This window comes from Papaver somniferum, chromosome 2 (assembly GCF_003573695.1).
Source record: "Papaver somniferum cultivar HN1 chromosome 2, ASM357369v1, whole genome shotgun sequence".
Taxonomy (NCBI): domain Eukaryota; kingdom Viridiplantae; phylum Streptophyta; class Magnoliopsida; order Ranunculales; family Papaveraceae; genus Papaver; species Papaver somniferum.
The window spans coordinates 190,107,498-190,129,625 of NC_039359.1; positions in this window are offsets into that span (position 1 = coordinate 190,107,498).

Genomic DNA, 22,128 nt, shown 5'->3' on the forward strand with positions numbered 1-22,128 from the left:
GTTTGAGAATCCAACCAACCATATGCCTAATCTACTTGGGGCCAACCGACATCATGCTAGGGGAACGCTCACCGGGACGCCTCTTGAACGTGACATGCTCCAAGGACAGGACGACCCATCTCTCCTGGTAACATCTAACTTTGTCTCATAAGTTTTATCTTTATTTGTCACCATATAATGCCTACCCCACAACAGTGCAACCATTATGTGTTGGGCAGGGGACTTAATTTTGATGGTGGATTTTAGTTCAGGGATAAAATTATAAAAGTATATCTACCTGACCCGACATCGGAAGTAATAGACCTTGATATATCCATATTCCTCAAGGAATTTGAAGAATATATCAAAATCTGATGAGTCCCTATGCCACTCTTCATATTGTATTGAAACGCAAGCTCTTAGATGAATTTTTCACTAGTATAGAGCCTAACGAGTATTTAATCTCCTAGTTGCATAATTCACTAATGAAATGGAGCCATTTAAAAGTGTTGAGTGCCTAAGCCTCTTAGCTCATATATGTACTGAGAATTTCAATATATATATGTGTATAAAATTTAGTCAGAATGGTGCATGTAGCAACAATCCCAAATATTCTATAATTTTTTTCTTGCACCAGCATTATTCACTAATGCATGGCCTGCCTAGTGTTTTCTTATGCTATGTTCCCCAGCGAACTTTCAATATTGGCATGACATGACGATTAAATGTTCGCTCGCAAAAGAGTAGCATGAATCTCCCGAAGTGTCAGTATTGAGACCTGCATGAAAACACTCACATAGGCTACACCATCCTCTGACAAAGAGATCAGCGCGTTCGCACCTTTTAATTAAAAGTTGCGCGATTGAACGCGCTTAAATTCCTTAAGCGAAATCTAGACATGTCAGTCTCAGAAACAATCACGGCCACACAAGTTGGCCGCATGATTTAACCAGCCTATCCAAACCCTGGCAGGGATAGGCGATCACCATGATGATAGCTGGCGGACCCACTAATGCCCCAACTGGTCGAACGCCGCACATAATTCCTCAGCGCCGTCAAAACACCAACCTAAAGAGGGGTGGCCGCGCTATTTTGGGAGAGGCTCGAACGAGCAAGACTTTTCGGGATAGTCTTAAAGACATCGCGACCGTCCAACTTCGCCAACCTGGTTGGACGGATTAGATCATCCCATGAATTATCAAGGAAGCGCTAACGCACATATTGGCGGGCCCACTTCTCCTTCACCTGATAGGTTTTCTCACAGCGAGGCCATGGAGCATAGAAACAATTTCTCAAACCATGGCAGGCGTGATGCTTCTAAGGATCCCGGAATTCCACTACTGTCTTAAATCGATCACAACCATCCAACTTAGCCAGCCTATTTGGATGGCTTAGATCGCATTTTGGACCGTCAAGAAGGTGCACATGCGTTCACCGTCAGCCCAACATGGGCCCCACATGATCGATCTCTCCAAAGGAGGATCACGGCGTGCCAAACCGCTTGGCCAAACTCACGTGTGCGTAGCTGATTCAAACCCCTAATTAGGGTTTGCGGCAATGGACATCTGTCGTAGTTCGAAAATGACAATCCATCTTCGCCAGCCTAAATGAAGGGTGTATATATAGACTCAAGAGGTCACAAGGATGTCAACGTGATCACCGTGGGCCCACCTTTGCGTGTGATCGGCCGCCTATGCAGACTAGAGCCCTGCGCCTCTAAATGCACGTCCAAAGGTGGCATGCCACACGACTTTTAAACCTTTGCGGCAATGTATTTCTGTCGCAAATCGATCACGACCACTCATCTTTGTCGGTCAAATTGAGTGGCCTAGATCGAATCTTTGTGGGACCGAGAGGTGTAGACATGCACGCCGACGGGTAGTCTTCACGCATGCCTGGTCGGTCCCTCCAAAATTAGTGCCCATGCTTGGATTCGATCAAGCCAAAGAGGGGATTTTGCGGACCTCTAAAAAACCATAAAATTCATCAATAGCAGCAAATATGCCGTAAATCATCTCTTTCGTCCAACTTTTCCATCTTGGTCGGACGGCTTGGATTAAAAGTTTGGCGATCAATGAAGCGTCTCAATGATTACCGTCTGCCACTCTGCCACATGGAGTGATCGACCAGATGGTGGCCCTCCCATGCGGCTTCCAAATGAACATTCGAAAATGGTAGGACGTGCTGCCATTTTAAGACGCTTAATCCGCGACTTGTTCAATCAAGCTTTAAAACAACGATGCTTCATACATATCGATTGTTACAAGCTGCTTGCTTAAAAGCGATGCGTTACATGCATCGAGCATACACGATAATTCATGAATATCAATTCCAAAAATAATTTAGTTATTTAACCTGATAGCACCGTATGTTATTTCTTGCGGCGGGTCCCGCGACTCGACCCACTCATTCGAGACATCAAACATGTCACAAACTGGGGGATACTTACTGGGTATTGGTCTGGAGGTTTACAGCGTGCGGCGTGCAACACGTTCATTACGAGAACGTGTCAGGAGGCATGGACGGTTAACAATAATGAGGGAGGTGGGTAAAGGTTACACGACCCTACTACTCCATCACTCAACTTCCTCCACTTCCTACGAGATAAGGGTTGCGCTAAAATGACTTGTATAAATAGGTCCTCCAACCTATTTTAACACAACACAGATAACCAAGTGTTGTTAACTACGTATCCAGAAAACACCCAGAACTGATATCTTACATTATGCAAGCCAGTTTAACATTCTGATATAAGTCATAAACAATCAACACCTTCTTCGCTTCCCTCCCTAAGATCAACCCCATCTCCTTCACTTTGTGACCGAAGCAAGTCTGGAACGGCCATTTCTTGGTTTAGGCCAGAATTGTACAGATTGATCTCCCGAATCTAAACTACTCTCATGCAGTGCATTTGTTTAGGGTTTAGATTCGTTTCTCATCCACACAAATCCAAATTTACCAAAACCAGCAGAAACAGTTTTTACCCTCAAACACAACCACAATCAAAACTAGGTAAAATAACACACATAGACTCACTTGAATTTGAACTCAAAAGTTTTAAATAATATCCATGAACAAAATTTAACTTCGAATCCAACTCTATTCCTCTATCAAATATCATTCGAGTATAATTAGCACTAGATGAAACATTACCAATATAAGCAGTCTGAGTTAAGTGATCTAAGGAGTACAACCTGATAAAATTGATGAAGAGGGATAGTATTTGTTGTAGGTTATTATCTGTAATAAACTTCCACCTTTCAAACTTTCTAAATACATCATCAGAGTTTTGATTCAGCATGTTGAAGTCCTCCACGCTATAGTTTGTACCTTGATAATCGATAAAAACATTAAGAAAATTATGTTCAGAATTGAAGGGTTTACCTTCCTGGTAGTTGAGAAACGTCGAATTTCCTTTGTAGTTCATAAATGCATCAATATCACCAGCTCCATCGATTGTTTAACAATTAGGTATGAGACAAGAAAAACAATCATCCATAGATGAGGAATTAGAAGAATTTCAAGCGACCCCTTTTAACGAGTTGTAATCTTCTATCTCACTATCTGTAACTCTTCTAACTTCTTCTACCAAACTAGGAGTTGAAGAATTTTGAATGATTTCTCTTAACGAACTCGAATCGCCTGGATCAAATGGAATTGATTCCAGATTGACATCAATTTCGTTCTCAATTATCTTGGATTGAATAAGCTCAGCACCAATTAAATCGATGTTTTCGGAACCATATTTTAATTTTCCAGCATCAACTATCAATTTTGAATCGATACTCCGACCCTCAATTCCATCAGTGAAACTTAGTCGACTGTTGAAAACCCTTTACACAAGTCAGCTTGAGAATTAGAACCTATTGGTGTTTCCAGTAAATCATCACCGGATCCCATTTTCTTCTTCAACAAACGTTCTTCGAAAGCCTTCAATTTATCATCTAACATCATCTTCAAGGAAGAGAGAAGTGCAGTTTCAAACTCATTCATGGTAGCAGTCTCAGAATCGACTGCTCTGATACCAATTATAGTGATCTACACTACAAATTAGCACAGAAACATCTCATGATCTCTAAGGATAGAGATGGATTGGGGAGAACAGAAGGTTTTAGAGAGAAAAGATACTTTTGATTATTATTTTTCATGAGATCTGAATACAGACTCGACTGGAATATAAGTACCATACTAGACTCACTTGCACTTCGTGCGAGTCACACAATCTACTAACAACTAAAAATAGATTAACAGAAAGATAAAAGGGCGGTTAACTAACGGCTAGCTAATAGACACCCATGAGAACTGGTTGGCCCTTAATAACTACGGAACTGAGAACAAGTTCATGACAAATTTTCGGAATTACAGTATGCATACCCGTTTGCATAGTTTACTGTCTTCGGTATTCGATAAAAGCTCGTTTTGGCCACAACTTCTTCGTCGGAACTCGGAATGACCTTATTCTTTTTGAATTCCTTTTATCTTTCAATTCTCTTCAAGATGGTGATGATAAATCCTTAGTTTGAATGAGTTAAGATCGGTCTTTGTCCCTTTTCTTGATTTTGAGCGTTTTGCTCCTTTTCGTCGCACTTCTTCCACTTCTCTTGGACTTGGGCACTCGGATGCTTGGAATAATTATCTTCATAGATCTTTTCAGCGCTTTGTATCTCCTTTTTGGATGATTCACCTAATAGAGGTAAACAAGAGAAAACAAGAGTAATAATACGAAAATATACAAGAATAATAGCTAAAACAAGTATGGAATGGACACTAAAATCATATGAATTATGCACTTATCAATTACACCATCCACTATTTTAGGACCTGATGGCCGGCCAGTATCTGTATTGATGGGTACAGCTGTCACTCCACAAGAGAGAAGGAGGCTACCTCGAGCTCCCCCGACATCGACTATGCCAGTCGTCTAAACACCTCAGGATATGTTCCAAGAGTTGTTAAATTCTATTTCAAACTTGACTGAGAAAGTCAATAAAATGACTCCACCAACACCAACACCAACAAAAACTCCATCAGAGACACCAACTCAATATTGGCCACTAGAGAACGTATCTCAACCATGTAACACAGTACAACTGATTATCCATCATGAGCAGCTGAGACAACAACTTAGAAATTACAACTCAATGTATTACCAGATCTCGTCTGCGCCTGAGGCCCATAACTTTAAGCCGATCCAAGTGGTTTCTCAAAGCGATATAATGGAAACAATGTTCAAAGATCAAGAAAGTAGGCTCAATTTGCTCATTAAAAAACCCAGAACGGACCCCACGTATACTTTCAAATATGGCTCACTGTCTAAAGAAGTGAGAGAATGTAAATTACCGCAAAAGTTCCACTTATCTAATTTCATAAGCTCCAAAGGATATACAGATCCAAATGAGCATAAGTTTCATTACGAACAACAAATGGTATTTTATCTCGAGAAGACTTTGATATTAGCTCGGTTCTTCACAAGCATTTGGAAGATGATGCATTGACATGGTTCTGGAGTTTACCACAAAACTCAGTAAAGTCATTTTAAGACATCAAAGAGTTGTCCATCCAAAACTACTCGTGCAACATCAAGCAAGCTGATATTCTAGAAGTAGTCTTCAGAGTAACTCAATAAGAAGATGAGAGTTTCATAGACTTTTTAAGAAGGTTCAATGATGCGACATCACCAGTAGAAAAGACTTAAAAGAGATTCTTTCTTGTTCGTTTCAAGAATGCCATGCTACAAGGTAAGATCAAAGATTTGTTTTATTGGCTAAGAGTTGACTTCTCTAGAAGAAGTGTACAACAAAGCTGGCAATTGAGTCGGAATAGAGATGGATAACCTTACCACGCCTAGGAATGGTAGGTCATGGGACTATGGTGTTAAGATATTTGGTTGTCCTTGTAGTCTTTTTGAAATTGTTGTAACAGTGAAATACTTCCAAGTCTGTCTTGTAATTGCTCCTGATCCTGAATCAGAGTCCTGTGATGAATATATTTCAGGCTTGCCTCTTTTTCGAAAAAAAAAACCTTACCACGCCTACAGCCGCGACCTCAGAATATAAAGTATACTCATACGGTCCCTCATTTTGGGATAAGAGATAACGTTCTCCAAAGTCACCTAATAAAGCATGAAAGAATCCAAACTTCAAGGTTGAGTCAGAAGCAAAATGGGCTTAAGAAGTCAAATGATTCTCCAAGCTGAATGCATCCCTTGAAACTATTCTACGGTTCATCAAAAAAAAAACCTTACTTCGTGATACCTGGAAATGAGTCCAAAAGCAAGAATTACTGCTTGTACCATGAAACTCACGACAACCACGCCAATGAATGCGTGAATTTGATTAGGTTTATTAATGACCTGGTCAAATAAGATCATCTAAAAGATTTCATCTCCAAGGGTCACACTCCAATATCAACCAATAAAGTCAAAAGTTGTGCCAACATAATACACTCCATGGGTCGAATTGGAAATGACTCATAGCTCAACCTCGCTGACAAGATCTCTAAAACTCTGCGAGATCAATGTCACATGTATCCACCCAAGTTCTGAAGGTCTCTTGTTACCTCCGGAAGACATCTGATTCACTTTACGGATCTGTTGGGAGTAACGTTTACACATCCAGATGCTCAGGTAGTAGAGATGATAATCGATGGATGGGATTGCAGTAAGACACTAATCAAACAAGGATCTAGATGTGACATAATCAACTTGAAAGCTGCCGAGAAGATGAAATTCACAAAATAACTAACTATTAATTAGATCAAACAGTTCTGTAATAGTTGGATTTAATGAATCCAGAACATATCCCATGGAAGAAGTAATTTTAAATGTTGAAATAGGCCCTATCAAGACAAGTGTGGCTTTTCTGGTCCTCAACATCCGTTCACCTTACAATGTGATCCTGGCAAGGGATTGATTACATAGAATGTGGCAGTTCCTTCAACTTATCACCAAAAGATGAAATTTATGACGAGCTCTGAAGAATACGTGATCGGAGAAAACCAAGTTGTTTCAAAAGAATTAGCAGTATTATATCTGGATCAGTAGGAATATCCACATGATACACAGAGAGGATATCAATTAAAGCTTCCAGGTAGAAGGGCCAATCTAGAAAGGCAACTAGCAAAGCTAAGCTACTTGGCGGCCAACCCAAATCAAGATCCACCTAAGAATCCAGAGATTCAAAGAAAGATTTAGGAGTTCCAGATCGTGAATTCAAAGATAAGGTCATAGATATTTTAGAAAAAATAAATCTCTGCACGACTAAGTAATCAAAATAAATTTTATTGGAAAAGACTTACCACAAGATGAAAAGCAAAGTATGATCGAGCTGCTAAAAGATAACATCGACGAATTTTCCTGGAAAATGTCAGAATGCCAAGTATAGATCCCAATGACGCATGTCATTATCGGAACATCATCTAAGCTTTAAGATAGTTAAGCAGGAAAAAAAGATAGCAGATAAGTTGCATAATGCAGTAAATACAGACGTTGAAAGAATGCTAGAGGCAGACATAATAAGGGAGTGCAAACGCCATGTCTGGATCTCTAAAATCGTATATGTCATGAAAAAGAATAGTAATTTAAAGTTTGCATCGATTTCACCAAGTTAAATAAGGCTTACCCGAAGGATAGCTTCCCGCTTCCTGACATGGATCGACTGGTAGAATCAATCCAAGAGTATGATCGACTATCTTTTATAGATGAATATTCTGGATAAAACCAGTACCGATGAATCTAACTGAAGAAGATAACATAACATTCATCACTGATAAAGGCTTATACTGCTTTAAGGAAATGTTATTCGGTCTAAAGAATGCAGGCTCGACCTATCAGAGGCTTGTCGGAAAACAGGTATAGAGGATAGTAGATAACAAAGCAAACAAGCATAGCACGAATAAGTAAATAACAAAAATACACTACGACACAAGATTTATAGTGGTTCGGCAATGTGCCTATGTCCACTTGCAATGACTCTCTCAATTATAATCAAAAATCTCCGAAGAACAAATACAATAACACCTTCGTATGTGAGCCACCCTTTTCTTTAGACCACCATGAAAACTCCCACAAGATAACCACCCCAAGAGGTGGGATGGAATCCCTCACAACTTCATTGAGAATTTCATAGTTAAACCCATAGACTAGACATCCTTATATATGAATCACAAACTTAATTCCCAAGTATTAGTCTCCTTTGAATAGGAAACCATCTCAACTAGGAAATAAAACACTTTCTCTAGAATGTTCTAGAATCCATGATAATAAGATGCACTAATTTTCGACACCCCCCTTAGTGCATACTTACGGTAAAGATTACTAATCTTATCCATTTTCTTAATATTCAAGTCGCATTGACATTCTAGTTGTCACCACACTTTTAGAACTCGTCATTTGACTTATTCCAACAAATCACTTCTCCATTTACACCATCTCTTGACTTATCCTCAACAAATCTGCTTCACAAGCATACCCATGTCTTGATAGCCATTTCTTTCTCAGGTTTAAGAGAACTCATGTTACCTCCCAAACAAATTTCTTTCCCTGGTTTAAGAGAACTCATGTTACCTCCTAAACTCGCCTATATCTTCTGAATTTCAAAAGCACTACTAGGTATCCCTCAAAGAATTTGCATCCCTCAAAGAGAAATGCATTACTAGGTGCATCCCAGGTGTATACCTCAAAGAATTTGCATCCCTCAAAGAATTACAAAAGCACTACTAGGTGCATCTTCAAAACACTCCCATATAAAAAGCACTACAAGGTGCATCCTCCAAAATACTCCCATATATCTCCGGAAGTTCAATAACACCCAATACGTCTCTCGAAACTGCTCACATCTCAATCTTCTTTTCACATGTTACTTCAGGAAGAGTCACAACTCACAAAACTTTCTTCTCTTCTTAAGTAAACATGTCTCGACTGCGACTGTCTTCAGTTACTCCTGTCCGAACTGTCAGAACTGTAACTATAGTTACGCCGTTACAACATTTGCCACGCTTTTGACACAATTATTACTCTACTGTGAAAGTCACCATCATTGTGATTACCTAAAAGGCTTCCTCTACTTTGACAGGGCTTTCTGCCAAAGTTATCATCACTGTGGTTGCCTAACAAATGCTTGCTCTACTTTGACAGCACAATACTCGTAACTTCCGCATCTCTTTCAACTCCCACCAAATCACCAGCAAGCAGTTGCTCCTTCTTTCGCAAAATTCAGAACCCAAAACAACAACTGCACAGCTACGATACTAAACACTCTCAGGCTAAGTCATACTTCCACAAAACAACAACTGCAACCACGCCACTTTCAAGTTGTTTTCTGGCCAGAACACTGGTTTAAAATTGACTTGAACTGATACTCAACTTCTCTTGGCAAACAACCTGGTTCACTGAATTTTCTAACCCACTTCTATCTCTTACGGAGACCACCATTTCTTCAGTAACGACACTGGATATGACCTCAAAATCATCACATCTTGAGCTGTTTTCTCGGCAGCCGTTTCTGTCCAATCTTGAGCGGTGCAATCTTGAGCCACTGATCATTATTCTTCCCCTCTACATGGCTCCTTCTAACACTTGACAGCAGCAACCACTATCTCTCACGTTGTCAAGATCAATCCCAACAATCTTGCCAACGGATTACTCCCGCAACGCCTTGACAGGATTAAACAAACACACGTACCCAACATACTGCAGCAATATAGCCGCCATCTACATCACGTCTTTTTATTTTATTTTTACGGACACCCCATAGTTCAGGTCCTTCGGTGCTCTAGGACAGCCCTTGTTGACTGCAACACACCATGACAGCCAACCATCCTCGAGCTCTCCCATTGACAACACAAGCTGCCAGAATCCACAACTAACACATGTCCCCTTTTTAAATCGTGAAGATTCCCAATCTCACCAAATTTGAGCCATAACCAAAAAACGATTGGCATCCAATTTCCGTCTCCCCTTTTGATCTTTGGGAACAGCAACCAACGTACCACCATGACCTTATTTGTTGTGACCTGCTCGCATGAATGGTTTCTAAAGAAGCCTAGTGCTACACGTGAGCTGCTTAGATGATGATCCACTAACAGCATAAACCTAAATAACCACAGCAACCTTCTTTCCTTTTTCTTCGTCTTCAGAACACAGTAATTTTTTTTAATAGCTACACAGTTTATGATAGTAACAAACACGTCTTCACTGCCACCGACCCATGACTACGCTACAACAACGTAATCTTCTTCTTCTTCTTAGCTTCTTTCATCAATCAATGTCGACACCACAACACCATGAGAATCACCAACAATATCAGAGATCCATCAGTGGCAGCAGTATACCAGCTTGTCCGTCTTTACTCATTCCAAAAACACCATAAACTCAAGCCTGTCAACTCTGATCACAGCCAGTTCACCATCTCCACAGCTCATACTAAACAACCATCACCTCAAACGACGCAGAAATCATCTAGGGCAAAAATTCTGTCCAATTCATCTTCTTGTTAGCTTCTCAGCAACAACCATAGTCTCCATGTCCTGTACTGGACATCAAACACAGCCAACCATGGCAACCAGCTGCATTCTTCAACCTCCGTCACATCCAGATTATCACCCCTCTTTTAAAGGACATCAAACAAAACTATCACCTGTTGAGCACGTACTCCACTTTTTAATTAATTACGACACTCTCTTTTAATCTCCAAAAAGCAACGTAAGCCCTTCAAACTTCTCACAATTTTTTTTAAAACAACGTCTTTCTATTAAACCCGAAAAAACAGAACAACAGGACTTCTCTAACTCTTTCTTCTTCTCCTCTCTCCCCTCTCTCTTCCTCTCACCTTGCTCTGATATCATGTCGGAAAACAGGTATAAAGGAGAGTAGATAACAAAGCAAACAAGCATAGCACGAATAAGTAAATAACAAAAACACACTACGACACAAGATTTATAGTGGTTCGGAAATGTGCCTACGTCCACTTGCAATGACTCTCTCAATTATAATCAAAAATCTCCGAAGAACAAATACAATAACACCTTCATATGTGAGCCACCCTTTTCTCTAGACCACCATGAAAACTCCCACAAGATAACCACCCCAAGAGGTGGGATGGAATCCCTCACAACTTCATTGAGAATTCCATAGTTAAACCCATAGACTAGACATCCTTATATATGAATCACAAACTTAATTCCCAAGTATTAGTTTCTTTTGAATAGAAACCATCTCAACTAGGAAATAAAGCACTTTCTCTAGAATGTTCTAGAAACCATGATAATAAGATGCACTAATTTTCGACAAGGCTAGTTAACAGAATGTTCAAAGATCTGATTGGCAAGACGATGGACTGTTGCGTACATTACATGGTCGTCAAAATCCTGAAAAAAGCTGACCATCACAACGACCTGCTGAAGACTTTTGATGTCTTAAAGAAATACAAAATGAAAGTTAATCCGTCCAAATGTGCTTTTGAGATACAAAGCAGCAAGTTCCTCGGATTCATGGTGACCAGGAATGGGATTGAGGTCGATCCAATGAAAATTCGAGCTAAACAAGATAAGTCATCTCCAACATGCAAAAAGGATGTTCAACAACTGACTGGAAAGCTAACATCTTTAAATCGATTCGTTGCTAGACTATCTGATATGCAGCTCATTCTTCAATCTACTTCATAAGAAGCAGGATTTTGGATGGAATTTAGAATGTCAAATGGATTTCGATCAGATAAAAGCTTACTTCTCATTTGTGCTTATACTATCTACGTCAGTGCCAGGTGAAGAGTTATATCTCTACATTGCAAACACTTTAACAGTTGTGAGTGCAGTGCTGGTTAGAATAGAAGAAAACAAAGAGAAGACGATATACTTCATCAGCAAATCTATGATATCACCAGAAACAATATACTCCCTACCGAGAAAGTTATTTTTTTATCTACATCTCCCCTTTCAAACTAAGACCATACTTCTCGAACTGGAAAGTGAACTTTATCACGAAATACCCAGTAGAGAATGTGATGTCAAAATAAAACGAGACAGGAATATTAGTAAAGTGGGAATTCCATCTGAATCAATTCAGATTAGGATATACACCATTGAAAGCAGTGGCGTACATTTTAGTCGATTTCCCAGATGATGATCCTAACTTAAAAATTTTGTGAGCAACAAATGGAAGTACCGCCCGAGCCTGAGGTACAACCGAGTTTGGAAAATATTTATGGATGGAGCTTCGATAATGAATAGGGTGGAGGAGCTAGAGTTGTGATAATCACACCAGAAAACAGCTATATCGAATACGGTTACATTCTAGCTTCCAACTATACGAATAATCAAGCTGAGTACGAGGCATTATTGTAAGGGTTACTAGTTTGGGAAGCATAGTATAACTGGCCACAACTTACATTGTGAGTAATGGTCCAACCGATCCCAAGGAGCAAAACCGGGTTTCCAATATTCACATGTCTCTATATGTTTTGTGTGATCTTGGAATTAGGGTTTGCTGAGAGAAACTTATAGATATCGACATTATTTGAACATGTACATAACTCCAATCATTAATTGTTCAAAGATATTCCTTGATACTCAAGGTGATCTCAAACCGAAATATTGAAAAGCATTTAATTATGATTTTCATAATATATGTTTTAATTACCAGCAATTGAAGCATATTGAAAAAGCGGGGGTCTAACAACCACACCCAATATTTCGTTTAGGCATCTGTATGGACTAACTCCAACATAATTCCAAGAGAATCAACTAGACAGTCAGACTCAATCAAGTAAAATATATCCAAAAGTTATATCTCTATTTCTCAATGGAATCAGCAAATCAAACAGATAGAAATCCGCGAGCCTGATTATTATGAGAAACAACTTGAACGGTACCAAAGACCAGTGTTCAAGTGTCAATCAATTTAAATCAACAACCAAAGGTTGAATTTATCAATTGATTGAACTACGCATAACCTGTGATATTCTAATTATATAGAAAATATAGTGCCGAAAAAAAAAAATAACACAGACACCAGAAGTTTTGTTAGCGAGGAAACCGCAAATGCAGAAAAACCCCGGGACCTAGTCCATATTTGAACACCACACTGTATTAAGCCGCTATAGACTCTAACCCACTAAAAGTTAACTTTGGACTGGAATGTAGTTGAGCCTTAACCAATATCACACTTATTAAGGTACAGTCACGTTCCTTACGCCTCTGAATCTCAGTAGGAATATATGTACTTGATTCTCTTAGCTGATCTCACCCAGAGTTGCTACGACCCAAAGTCGATGACTTGATAAACAAATCTGTTTCACACAGAAAAGTCTATTTGAATAGATAAATCTGTCTCCCATAGAAATACCTACAAAGTTTTGTTCCGTCTTTTGATAAATCAAGGTGAACAAGAATCAATTGATAATACGGTCTTATATTCCCGAAGAACAGCCTAGAAATATCAATCACCTCACAATAACTTAACTATATGGTAGTAGAACAAGTTATTGTGGAATCACAAAGAATGAGACGAAGAGCTTTGTGGTTACTTTTTATATCTTACTGTTGATGGTGGTTTTTAGCTTAGGGTTAAAATAGTAAAACCTTGCATTTGTGTGATGTCACTCTGTAAGGAAACAGAGCCATGAGTGTTAACCTCTCTGCTGTTATACTTATTGAGCCATTCAATATATTTACATGAAATTTATCTAGACTGGCGTATGTAGCAACCATCCCAGATGTTCTGTAAATTTCGGCGCCTTGCCCATATTCACTTGATATAAGTTTCTTTGAATGCTTTCTATGCTATATTCCCCGGCTGAACCCTTAATGTTGATATGGCATGACAATTTGTGTTCACTCGCAGCAGAGTAGCACAAATTTCCAAATATCAAGGATAAGGTTTTTGCATAAGGTATTCAATCAGAAAGCATGCTACTCTCTGGCTATGAACTTAAAGAACTCTGTGTCAACACATAGAATTCAATCAATTACTTTTGCGCCTTGCGCAGTATACCAGACCTTTCTTATCGAAAGTAAGCCTAGGAAAACTAGGTAATTAATCCGCCATGGATCAGTAGGTGAAAAACTTTTCCCAGAGTCAGAAAACAGGGAGCCACAGCAGCAAAGGAGGGCATGGCCATGCCTTGGCGCCACTTTCCATTGGCCACGACCCATCCTAAAACCGTCCCTATTTCCCTCGACCAGTCAGGTCGCTTTAAACCCGCCACACGCACATAAATTGTGGATGGGCCCATGCTTGCCGGCCCCATCTCCCATCGACCAATCAGGTTGCTCTAAAGCCGTCACACTCACACCAGAAGTGTGGCCACGCCCATGCTTGGCCAGACCCTCTCCTTCCTACCAATCAATCGGGTCACTTTAAATGCTCCACAAGCACTAAAGGTGTGGACGCGCCTTATGTTTGTCCGACCCCTTTTCTTGGATAATCAAGTCGCTCTAAACTTGCCACCATACGTTAAAGGCCAAACGCACCCTGTCGCGCCACCATACTAACTGGCAAGCCAAACGCGCCCTCCACAACAACAGATTGATCGGCATGCCAACATGCTACTCTGCCGCAGTAACATGCCAAACGTGCCATAAATAGCAACATGCCATAAATAGTTCCCTATGTGCTAACCTACCTATTTTTCGTGGCCAACGCCATGAAAAGCTTAAGATTAGGGTTTTCTGGTCAAAAGCACGCCTACGCATTAAACCGAAGCCCTAATTTCCAGTCGTGGCGCAAACTATGCCACTTTGTCTAACTGGCAAGCCAAATGCTCCCTGCCACAACAACATATTTATCGGCATGCCAACATGCTACTCTGCCGCAGTAACATGCCAAACGTGCCACTTCATAGCAACATGCCATAAATAGCACCCTATGTGCTAACCTACCTCTTTTGCATGGCCAACGCCATGAAAAGCTTAAGATTAGGGTTTTCTAGTCAAAAGCACGCCTATTCATTAAACCAAAGCCCTAATTTCCAGTCGTGGCGCAAACTATGCCACTTCGACTAACTGCAAAGCCAAATGCGCCATGCCACAACAACATATTGATCGGCATGCCAACATGCTATGCTGCCACAGAAACATGCCGAACGTGGAAACATACCATAAATTGCGCGCCAACGTGCTAATCCACCTTCTGTTCGTGGCAATGCCATAACAGACTTCAATGTGGTTATTCTAACCAAAAACACGACCTTTCATGGTTGAAACCTTAATTTCTAGTCGTGGTACAAATTATGCCACTTCAATCCCACAACATGCCATGAGCCGTGTGGGACCCAGGAAACCCTAGGGTTGGCGCCATATCATAGCTACTCACGGAAATCCCTAATCCTACGGCCGTTTCCACACCATGGCATTGCCATAACTCCTTTTGCATAGCTCTGGCGCCATTTGTACAAAAGTATCGCCATGCCGCCAAACCCTAGCATTGGCCATGCCGCCAATCCCTAACTTTGGCCACGGGGCCGAATCTTGGCGTGCTACAACTGGCATGCCGCTATGGCATGGCTAAGCCACTGGCATGCCACTAGCATGCTGCTATGCCACGGCTACTATCATGTTGTTATGCCACGGCTACACCATTGGCATGTCGCTATGCAACGGATACGCTACTGGCATGCCACTGGCATGCCGCTATGTCGTGGCTCCACCAGGCGCCACTATGCCAATGGCGCCACTTCGCTATACAACAAGATGCGGCCATAAACGATGACCATCATTCCTCATGAGATGCAATATCATCCATACGAGTTTGCCACCGAACTGACAGACTTGTGGCAAGTTTCAGGCGACCAACTGCCTAAATCTAGTGGCCATGGATACGTCAGGCGCCACTTGCACCACCGTGGCACTGGCATGCACGAGCCATGCCAGCCATGCCAGATTGCTAATAGCGTATACCAAAACGCCACTACGTCATTATCAGGTGCCAACACAAGGTAGCCATAATCGACGGCTACCCTCCTTCATGAGATGTGATCTCAGCCATCGAAGTTCGCCACCGAACTAACAAACCTGTGGAAAGTTTTAGGCGACCAGCCAAAACGAGCCTAATAGCATTACATGCTATTTTCCTGTAATAAGTCCCTTGAATTTGACTTTCCACACGTAGTGAATTGCTACATGTTTTCCACGAAAACACTCGAGACTATCAACATGTCACAAACTTGGGGATGCTCATCAGGGTATTGGTCTGACGGTTTACAGCGTGCGACGTGCAATGCGCCCGTTACAAGAAAGTGTCATGAAGCGGGACAATTAGTGGCGGTGAAAAGTAACGGTGTAAACAAATTTATTTCCTTCATCATGGAAGCATAATGTCTGACGGTTACACAAATTCACTTCCTTCATCATGAAAGCATAACGTCTGACGGTTACACGTTACTATTTTCTTCTACCACTCAATCGTTTTCACTTCCAATGAGACCAGGGTACGTTTCAATATGACTTGTATAAATAGGCTTCACCTATTTTTACCAAACAACAAGTTTTGGTCGGAAACAATACAATATCTAGAAATCACCTGGTAGCTTTCCTTTTTGCTATCCATCTCTACTTTCAGATACTAGTCATAAACAACCACACCTTCAGAATCAACGATTCTAGTCTCAACACTTTCTTCGCTTGTTTCCCTAAGACCAACCCTTCTTCTTCATTTTGATACCGAAGCAAGATTGGAACGGTCATTTCTTTGTTTAGGCCAGGATTGTACAGATTGATCTCTCGAATCAAAAGTACTCCCGTGTAGTGAATTGTTTAGGGTCTAGACTCATTTTATCATTCACACCCAAAATTACCAAAATCAGCAGAAACGGTTTTCACCCACAAACAATTCGCGACCATGGTGGGAGATTAATCTTTCAGTTACAAATTCAACTCTCAATTCCATCATCCTGCCAGTGAATGCAATGCTTTGAAGCGCATCGTCTAAGGAAAGAAGGATTCAGCAGAATTACGTCTGGGGACTAGAGATTCTCCTCCTTACCGCGGATCGACATAAATACGTTCCACAGACAATAAAGAATGACTAGGGACTTCTCGCGGCAACGAGGGCATCACCTAAAGACTCGGATTTACTCCCTGAAGATTCATTTTTGGTGGAAGACCCTAAAGCGATCATAATCAAAACAACATTATTTTAAAATAATCATTCCAAAGAATAGCCCAAACCCTCATATATAGCAATTATCTATCGATCCAAAAAACCAGAAAATCAAACCATAAACTAGGCATTTTGTTTGCCTTTCAAAAAAAAAAACCTAAGAAAAGGAAGTTCAGAAGACAGAAGATATTCAAGGGAAATCATTCAACAATGGTTCGTGATGGACACATTTTTGTATCTAAGTTGTCCTCAATTTTCTGTATTGTTGGTACTCGGATTTGTGCTTATTTTGGTGTTTTGTGTGTTTGTAGGTATTTTTGGAAAATAAACATTTTTGGAAAAATCAGCTCGAAAAATTATGCAGAACACCCCGAAGGACAACTGCTAAACGGACCCCAGTTTTGGATAAGGGGAACCTCAATTACTAAGGGGCACCTAAGTTGAGCATCTGCTATTCGCACCCCCAGTTTGGTTAAGGGGACTTCATCCTCTTCATTTGAATTTTTAGTTTCGCGGGAAACTGTTCACAGGCTATTATCAGAATTAGGGTTCGTGATTTAGAGTTGTTTTGGAGAGATTCAATGGCTGAGACTCTTTGGAATAAATTGTTTGTGCGTAACAGGCATGGTATGATTGTCTGTTTTGACTGAATTTGGATAGATAATCCAAGGGATCAAACCAGAGCAGTTCGTGCACGGGAGAAATATGTTGTCACCTGCGTAACTGCTGAATCGAGTTTGGGAAGATTTTGTGGGGATTCTTTCATGGTTTTGGACTTGTATGGGCTTGTTAAGACGAAACAGGACTGGTAACCCGGTTAGTTTGAAGAAAGAATGAAGTTTCCTCGGTGTTTCAGTCAAACAGGGAAGAAATATATTCTCGGCTTTATCTCTGGAAGTGTTTGAGGATTGCGCGTGTCCGAAGTGTTGGGATCTTTCTGTTCTTTTCTGAGAGAAATTGGAGTATGTTTGGATACAACAGAAGCGTGTAGGAGTTAAACAGGGAAAGAATCTCGGTATATGCAGAGTGAGTAAAGAGAAGATATTGGCATTAACTAGTGATATTTTGAGGTCCTGGTGAGTATAAAAGAAGTGTTTGGGGGTCGTACAAGGAGGGGGAGAGTTACGGAGAGTTTGGGACGGCTTTGGAACATCATAGAGGCGAAACACGGTCACCATAGAAAACTGCTTCTGATGCTGCCATTGAAGAACACGAAGAACATTGATCCACAGAAGCAGTCGTTTTTGCTACAATATTTGCGACTGCTCAACGACAGTCTTAGAGCTACAATAACAGTGACACATCCTCTGTATCGTTCTTTGGTTTGCAACAATTATAAGCGTTACAAACCCGATTTTGAATTATTTCTCCCTCATCATCATTTGTAAACACCATTTGAGCAATGAAATCAACTTTTGAGCGTGTTTCCAACATGATAATGAGCTAAATCTCCCACAACCAAGGCAATGAGGAAGCTATTTACGCATGAATAATTGGTAACTATTTTATTTTCTCTAATTTATAATTTATAATTCACTCAATCACTGCTTTTGCAGAGTTTTAAATTGTTTGCATAATTTTCTTAATTAGTTGTGATTCAATCTGATAGGTTATACTTTGTTTAGTCAATTGATAATCTATGCTTAGGGAATACAATTGATATTTTAGGATTTCTCTGATTATTTGTGAATTAAGAAATAAGGGACTTAAAAGATAATTAGAGTTTTGGATTATTTGCCATAATTTATTCATGTGTGATAGTGGAATCAGTGTCTTGGTTATTCCTAATAATCTTGAATTAATTTTTGTTTGTTTTTAAATTTCATTAAATCTTAAATCTTTTGCTTTCACAAGTCTCAACGAACTTTTTACTACAACTCAATTTGAAATCACATCAATTTTTGGCGCCGCTGCCGGGGAGTGGTAGCAAAATACTCACTAGTTGATATCAGCGTATATAGCTTATTTTTAATTTTTGTACATAATTTATTTTTATTTTTCTTTTAGATTTCTTTTAGTTCTTTTTACGCAGTTTGTTAGATTTTTTTTTTAGGTACTTTAGTTTGAAGTGCAGGCAAAAAGAAAGTATGCACTCGCAAAACATTTACAAGAGCCACTTGGAAGATCCATTAGAGGTTTTCTTAGCTCATTTTGGGTATGATTTTGATAATGATAGTGTTATTTGTGAAGTCAATGCCTTATTATACTCCACACCACTGCTAGACACTAATAAATGGAAGCCCAAACAAGAACCTCTAGTTCTGTCCGAATCTCGACTAGTTCAATCAGTCGAGAATGCTCCTACCTTGACCCATAAGCCATTAAGTTCTGAATACCCATGTCTTGATAGCCATTTCTTTCTCAGGTTTAAGAGAACTCATGTTACCTCCCAAACAAATTTCTTTCCCTGGTTTAAGAGAACTCATGTTACCTCCTCCTAAACTCGCCTATATCTTCTGAATTTCAAAAGCACTACTAGGTATCCCTCAAAGAATTTGCATCCCTCAAAGAGAAATGCATTACTAGGTGCATCCCAGGTGTATACCTCAAAGAATTTGCATCCCTCAAAGAATTACAAAAGCACTACTAGGTGCATCTTCAAAACACTCCCATATAAAAAGCACTACAAGGTGCATCCTCCAAAATACTCCCATATATCTCCGGAAGTTCAATAACACCCAATACGTCTCTCGAAACTGCTCACATCTCAATCTTCTTTTCACATGTTACTTCAGGAAGAGTCACAACTCACAAAACTTTCTTCTCTTCTTAAGTAAACATGTCTCGACTGCGACTGTCTTCAGTTACTCCTGTCCGAACTGTCAGAACTGTAACTATAGTTACGCCGTTACAAACATTTGCCACGCTTTTGACACAATTATTACTCTACTGTGAAAGTCACCATCATTGTGATTACCTAAAAGGCTTCCTCTACTTTGACAGGGCTTTCTGCCAAAGTTATCATCACTGTGGTTGCCTAACAAATGCTTGCTCTACTTTGACAGCACAATACTCGTAACTTCCGCATCTCTTTCAACTCCCACCAAATCACCAGCAAGCAGTTGCTCCTTCTTTCGCAAAATTCAGAACCCAAAACAAAACTGCACAGCTACGATACTAAACACTCTCAGGCTAAGTCATACTTCCACAAAACAACAACTGCAACCACGCCACTTTCAAGTTGTTTTCTGGCCAGAACACTGGTTTAAAATTGACTTGAACTGATACTCAACTTCTCTTGGCAAACAACCTGGTTCACTGAATTTTCTAACCCACTTCTATCTCTTACGGAGACCACCATTTCTTCAGTAACGACACTGGATATGACCTCAAAATCATCACATCTTGAGCTGTTTTCTCGGCAGCCGTTTCTGTCCAATCTTGAGCGGTGCAATCTTGAGCCACTGATCATTATTCTTCCCCTCTACATGGCTCCTTCTAACACTTGACAGCAGCAACCACTATCTCTCACGTTGTCAAGATCAATCCCAACAATCTTGCCAACGGATTACTCCCGCAACGCCTTGACAGGATTAAACAAACACACGTACCCAACATACTGCAGCAATATAGCCGCCATCTACATCACGTCTTTTTATTTTATGACGGACCCCCATAGTTCAGGTCCTTCGGTGCTCTAGGACAGCCCTTGTTGACTGCAACACACCATGACAGCCAACCATCCTCGAGCTCTCCCATTGACAACACAAGCTGCCAGAATCCACAACTAACACATGTCCCCTTTTTAAATCGTGAAGATTCCCAATCTCACCAAATTTGAGCCATAACCAAAAAAACGATTGGCATCCAATTTCCGTCTCCCCTTTTGATCTTTGGGAACAGCAACCAACGTACCACCATGACCTTATTTGTTGTGACCTGCTCGCATGAATGGTTTCTAAAGAAGCCTAGTGCTACACGTGAGCTGCTTAGATGATGATCCACTAACAGCATAAACCTAAATAACCACAGCAACCTTCTTTCCTTTTTCTTCGTCTTCAGAACACAGTAATTTTTTTTAATAGCTACACAGTTTATGATAGTAACAAACACGTCTTCACTGCCACCGACCCATGACTACGCTACAACAACGTAATCTTCTTCTTCTTCAGCTTCTTTCATCAATCAATGTCGACACCACAACACCATGAGAATCACCAACAATATCAGAGATCCATCAGTGGCAGCAGTATACCAGCTTGTCCGTCTTTACTCATTCCAAAAACACCATAAACTCAAGCCTGTCAACTCTGATCACAGCCAGTTCACCATCTCCACAGCTCATACTAAACAACCATCACCTCAAACGACGCGCAGAAATCATCTAGGGCAAAAATTCTGTCCAATTCATCTTCTTGTTAGCTTCTCAGCAACAACCATAGTCTCCATGTCCTGTACTGGACATCAAACACAGCCAACCATGGCAACCAGCTGCATTCTTCAACCTCCGTCACATCCAGATTATCACCCCTCTTTTAAAGGACATCAAACAAAACTATCACCTGTTGAGCACGTACTCCACTTTTTAATTAATTACGACACTCTCTTTTAATCTCCAAAAAGCAACGTAAGCCCTTCAAACTTCTCACAATTTTTTTTAAAACAACGTCTTTCTATTAAACCCGAAAAAACAGAACAACAGGACTTCTCTAACTCTTTCTTCTTCTCCTCTCTCCCCTCTCTCTTCCTCTCACCTTGCTCTGATATCATGTCGGAAAACAGGTATAAAGGAGAGTAGATAACAAAGCAAACAAGCATAGCACGAATAAGTAAATAACAAAAACACACTACGACACAAGATTTATAGTGGTTCGGAAATGTGCCTACGTCCACTTGCAATGACTCTCTCAATTATAATCAAAAATCTCCGAAGAACAAATACAATAACACCTTCATATGTGAGCCACCCTTTTCTCTAGACCACCATGAAAACTCCCACAAGATAACCACCCCAAGAGGTGGGATGGAATCCCTCACAACTTCATTGAGAATTCCATAGTTAAACCCATAGACTAGACATCCTTATATATGAATCACAAACTTAATTCCCAAGTATT